Raw genomic sequence first — 6,000 nt, 5'->3', positions numbered from 1 at the left:
TACATGAATATACTTCCAACTTCCACATACAGAAAGGTCAGAAGGATGGTACCACAACATCCTGGCAGATTAACTCCCATTTTTAATGGTAAACTCACGTCTCATTAGTGTTGGATGTGATTTACAGCAAGTTTGATAAGATTTTGAGCATATAAGTCAGCGGTGGCAGAACCTACCCCAGAAATGCTAGGGAAGGTGCATTCATTCATTCACTCATTTTGTGCCAGACACTTCCCTAGTTGCTTGAGATTCATTGAGAATAAGACAAACCCCTTGCTTTGTGGAGAATGCATTCCAGTGAAGGAGATAGTAGTAAATAGATAAGCTAATCAGTGTTAAGAAGTGATCAATATGATGAAGTGATAGTGCAGGGGACAGAGGGTAATAGGGGGGTTTTCTTCAGGACCCCACGTAGATTTGGCTGATCTCTCTGAGGCTATTTTCATTTTCTTGACCTTGGTTTTCTGTTCATCAGCTCTTCCTTTGGTGGGTCACAAGCCAGATGCTGATGGAAACCCTACAGTGTGTCTGTGACAGGCTCTGGTGCGTCTATCTCCAGGCTGTAGTAGAGCAGGAAACCAGAGAGAATGGAAGAACTCTGGTGATAGGGGAGCTGACAGTCAGGGGTCTGATGTGTCCTGAAGGCTGGATATTCCCGCTAGTGGTTTCCAGCACCTCGGAAGCCCTAGTAGAAATCCCCTTACCAGGAGCAGGGTCCTCAGAGGACACGCTGGGGACTTGTGCAACATAATTTGGCTTGAGGGAGAGGGGACTATGAAGAGAGAGGGTCCAGTTAGCATCCTGGTAACCATGGCAACAAGAGGCTAACAATTGGGTCACCACTGAGAGAATATTGACCAGAGAGAATACTGACTGAATGCTGAAGTGGGACCGTGGCCCCTTGAATTTACCAGATGGAGAAAGTCAGGGAGGGAAAATGTGTTGTGTTGAATGTTCTACAACGTTACTGTCTTTTCAGAGTGACCGTGCTTTGTGGCTCTGACTGCTGCTTCCCTGCCCAGCGACAGTGGAATAACCCTTAACTTCCATTGCCGCCTCTGCTAGGATTTTGAAGCAGCCTTTGTTCAGGGACATCATCTGGGCTAACGCTTTATGATTATTGGTAAGCAGTCAGGAATCCACTGTAGTTGAAGGTGATAACTTTGATGTAGTTTTAAGTTCGAGAGTTTTTGCTGACACATATTCCCACCCTCTCCCCACTGCAGAATAAATCCCTTTTAATTGTATACTGTGGGAAAACTCTTTTTAAATCCTCTTTTTTCTAGGTTGTAGATATGGTGAAAAAATAAGAAAAAAAGGCTAAAACTATGATCCCTCATTCACCTCATGTTGTCTAAAGACAAAGTGACAGATCCCATTTATTCCCAGAAAGTCTAATTTCCTCTCACTCCTCAAAGGAAGAGGAAGGGACTTGGCAAGTCCCTGGATGGAGAAAATGTTTCTTGTTTAATTGTTATCAGACTAAGCTGTTTCCAAGTCTGCCTGCCGGAGAGGATGCGCTCACCCCAATGCATTCAGTGTGTGTGAAATGTCAGCTTCTGGAGGATGCAATGCTCGCACTGTCCCAGTATGAGGTCCCGCAGACGGGATGTAACAGCTCTGAGTCGCTTAACTGTTTGCTCTCAGAGCGGCAGCAGCATCTTCTCCTACTAATGGTCAGAGTCTGCCCAAGCCGTGCCCCCTTAACCTTGAAACGTCCGGCATCTTTGCCTGCAGCGCAATCTGGGAGCCCTTTGCTGTCACGCACCTGGCGTGGTTCTCACTCAGTCGAGCAGGCGTGTGTCAGCAGGCAGCTCTGATGCGTGCATGCATCTCCTGTCCCTCCGCCCCATAACCCCTAACCCCTCTCCCGAAGCTGCACATCCCAGGACCAAATCACCTGCCCAGCCTAGAATCTAGAAGAGTATTATCTTGCACTGCAGGTTTGGTTTTCCTGCCAGCTGGGCCTGTGTGGTACTCTGGGAGAAGCCTGGACAGCATCTCGAGCGAGCACACTCTCCCCCTGCGTGGGTTTTTCTCTCTCCCTCCCAGGGTATATGCTGGTGGCAGTGCTGGGCCTCACGGTAGCTTGTAAATGAGACTTCAGGGCTGCGATGTCATGCCAGGTCACAATGTGTCTGGCATGTAGGAGCTGAGGGCGTGGTGTGCCAGCTTTGAGAGCGGTGAGAAATTAGAAGCCCCAAGCTCCATTCAGTAGCAGCTATCACATTCTATTTCTCTATAATCAGATGAGGGGACTTTCACTCCGATTTTCCTCCTAGAGATTTGCTGGGTTATTTGGCTCTCCCTAGAATGATCATAATCTGTCAGCTTCTGCTGTGGAATAAGGCACCCCGAAGCTTAGCGAATGGAAATAACCAGACTTTCTGGTTGTAGTGAGTGCACAGGTCAGCTGGGTGATTCTCCTCTAACCTCAGCAGGGCTCCTCTAACCTCACTCTGCTTCTGTATCGCTGGCTGGTCGACCGGCATCTCGCTGGTCCAAGATGGCGACTCTCACGTCTGCTAGTTGCTTGGGCCATATGACTCTCATCATCCAACAGGCCAGCCTGGGCTTGTCCTTGGTTCCCTGAGAGCAGGTAGAAGCAGCAAGGTCGCTCGTGGCCTAGGCTTAGAACAGCTATGATGTCACATCTACCATATCTGTTGGTCAGAGCAAGTCACAAGCCCAGCCTGAACTCCAGGGGTGGAGAAGTGGACTCTGCCTCTTTATGGGAGGAGCTGCAGAATGCCGTAAAGAGGCCTAGAGGCAGGGAAGTAATCATTGAGGCCATTTTTTGCAAACAATGTATCTCAAATAATAATAACAGTCATCATTATTATTTTGTTGGGCTCTCAATAGGGCTGCAGAGTTTGTTGCCTTTCTTGCATGGGAGAGAAAATCAGGCAAAGATGTGAATTAACCAGCAGGGGTGGGTAAATAGTCCTAGAAAGGAAGCTTTCCACGCACTGCATGTATTTTCCTCTGCCCCCTTTTCTACATCTGAGAGCTAAGCTTTTTTTTTTTAACGTATTCTCTTTGAACGTTTTGAAAGCCGAAGTTGTCTAAAATGAGACGTACGGCTTTCTTAGGCTCTATTATGTTGGCCTAATTACATATCAGCAAAATGTTTTTCTGGGGCATTGTGTGTAAAACAAAGAGGAAAACAATGTCTCCAGCCGGCCCCAGCATCCTTGCCCCTCCCTCGGCTGGCAGAGGCAGTGGTCCTGCAGGAGGCCTGTGGGGGGATGGGGGCCAGAAAGGCAGGGCCACTGCAGCTGCCACTGGCCTCAGATGGATTTGCCCTTTCCCCAGAGAGAACAAGTGGCACAGCCTTCCTTCCTCTCTCCTTCCCTCCAGCACACCTCATGGTGGCTTGCATCTGGGGAGGGACTGTATGTTTGCTCTCCCCACCCACTGGACAGGGATCTCCTACAGCAGGAGAAGAGGCTCACACATCTTCGCTTCCCAGGTGCGTGGTACAGAACCAGGTTGACTGGATGTGGAGATTCATAAGTGAATAGTGGTACCTGGTATAGCCGTGCCCTTGGCGATACTGAAGGACTCAACGGAGTTTTCTGCATGACCGCCGCAGTGTTACAGCCCCTACTTTCCAGTTGATAAATGAAGATGAAATGTTCCTTCTTTCCAGCTTGGCATTCCCCTCTCCTGCCCTGCCCTTGCATCTCTACTCTCTATCACCTGAGGGCATGACTCTTATCTTCCCTGTGTGCCATGATGGCCAGGGTCTCTGCTGGCCATGGCAAAGTCAAGGCAGACCCCAGATTTCCTGAAAACATGTTTACATTCCAGCCACTTCCCTCCTGAAGCATCCTGGCTGTGGACTCCTGAGACCTCACGGTCTATCCAGAGATGGTTTTTCAGGCTCCGTGTTGCTTGCCCTCTCAAGACATTAGATGGTGTGGATCTTTCTTCTTAAACGTGTTTCCTACCCTGGGCTGCCCTCCAGCCAGTTTCTCCCAGTTCAGGGCTTTTTATCATCTTCTGCTCTCCCCTCCCCAGGAGACCCAGTCCTCAGCCAGCCTCACCCCTCCTTGAGTTGTTCTCTGCCCGTATTGGCCAATGCCTCCAAGTCTTCATTTTCATCTAACCTTTCCCTGGCTTTAGACTGTGTATGAGTGCCCTGTTGCGGTTGTAACAAATTACTACAAACTTAGTGACTGAAAACAGCACAAATTTATTCTCTTAACAGTTCTGGAGGCCAAAAATCCAAAATGGGTTGAAAGGGATTATAATCAAGGGGTTGGCAGAGTTGCATTCTTTCTGGGAGAATCTGTTCCTTGCTTTCAACTTCTAGAGGCCAACCTGCTGGTGGCCAAGCACCCTCTGCCCTCTGCTCCCATCCTCACCTCTCCTTCCCTGACTCTGACCCGCCTCCTGCATCCCATCCAAGAACCCCTTTGATCACATTGAACCCACCTGGTTAATCTCTCCATCACATGATCCTTAACTTCATCAGTCTGCCGGATCCCTTTTACCATAGAAGGCAACCTCTTCCCAGGCCCCAGGATTTAGGACGTAGATATATTTGGGGGGAGTGAGTGGGCATTTTTCTTTCTACCATAGGAATCATCATTCCTCTCATTGCGGTCCTTGTCCCATATGCCTTGGTTCAGTACATGAGCAGCCATTACCCATTATGTTGTCATACAGCATTATTTATTTAATAAGCCCAACATTGATTGACACGGGTGGTGTCCAGTGTTTTGCTATTGTGAACAGTTCTCCAGTGAATAACTCTGTACAATTGTCATTTTTTTATATACAGGATCCATTCCCAGAAGTGCGGTTGTTGGGTCAGAGGGTAAATGTATTTGTAATTTTGAGAGATACTGTCAAATTGTTCTCCCTAAGTTTGAATCTGTCCTCCTGCCAGCCATGTGTGAGAATACTTGCCTCCCCACAGCCTTGTCAGCTAAGTAGTTCTCAAACTTTGGGGTTTTTCCAATATGAGAGGAGAAACTATGATATCACAGGGTAGTTTTGATTTGCACTTCTCTTATTGTGAGATTTGGTATATTTTCCTCTGGTTTATGGACATTAGAATTTCCTTTTCTGTGACTCTCTTCCTAGCCTCATCCCATCTTAAAATTTGGATTACTGGATTTCTTTTCTTATTAATTTTTAGGAGCTACTTTTTTGACTGTAATCTGAGCTACAAATAGTTTCCCATCTTGTCATTTGTCTCTTGCCTTTGCATAGCTTGTCGTGTGTCACGCAGTAGGGGTTTTATGTCACCAAATTTATTATTTTTTCTTTATGTTTTCTGGATTCTAAGATGTTTAGAAATGGCTTCCAGTAGGCCCTTTAAAAATTAATAAAACTGTGTTAAATGTGGGGAGTTGGACATAGGTAGCTATTTCTTCTCTCTTCTGAAAAATCCCAGTGAACTGATACTAAAAGAATGATAGATTTATTTGTAAATTTATTTGTAATCCCCAAATCAGTACTCTTGGTGCTTTCACAGTCACTTGCAGATGTATGCTTAGTGGCAAAAAAAAAATTATGTTGCTGACCTACATGGTCCCAGCTAAGCTTTCTCATTTCAGCTGTCATGCTGTAAACAAGTGTCCTGTTCGCAGTTCACTTAGTGCCACATTTTTCACATGCTTGTGCTTTTTGTTGGTGATTTCACTGTATAAAGTTGCCCCCAAGCATAGTGGTGCAGCGCTGTCCTGTGTTCCTAAGAACAGGAAGGCTGAGATGTGCCTTATGGGGCAAATATGTGTGTTAGGTAAGCTTTGTTCAGGCGTGAGTTACAAATCTGACCAGAGGCTAACAGGAAGTTAACCCTGTATTTCCCCACAACACAACAGTGAGAGGCCCGCGTACGGCAAAAAAAAAAAAAAAAAAAAAAAAAGTGAAGACAAAGACATTTTTAGGAGCGCAGGGATGCAAATAACTTCCAGGGCATTGTGTCCTAGGAAGCCACTAGAGGATATGCTCCAGCAAAATGAGGAGGAAATCAAAAAAGAGAAG

At 46.6% G+C, this 6,000-nt stretch overlaps 1 protein-coding gene across 2 annotated transcripts in view; it reads left to right on the top strand.

The window, feature by feature from the left end:
* Positions 1-6,000, top strand: part of RFTN1 (raftlin, lipid raft linker 1) — a 203,794-nt gene that overhangs the window by 180,067 nt on the left and 17,727 nt on the right. The window lies entirely within an intron of this gene.

Source organism: Physeter macrocephalus, chromosome 1 (genome assembly GCF_002837175.3).
Source record: "Physeter macrocephalus isolate SW-GA chromosome 1, ASM283717v5, whole genome shotgun sequence".
NCBI classification, from domain to species: domain Eukaryota; kingdom Metazoa; phylum Chordata; class Mammalia; order Artiodactyla; family Physeteridae; genus Physeter; species Physeter macrocephalus.
This window is presented reverse-complemented; position numbering and strand designations above follow the sequence as displayed.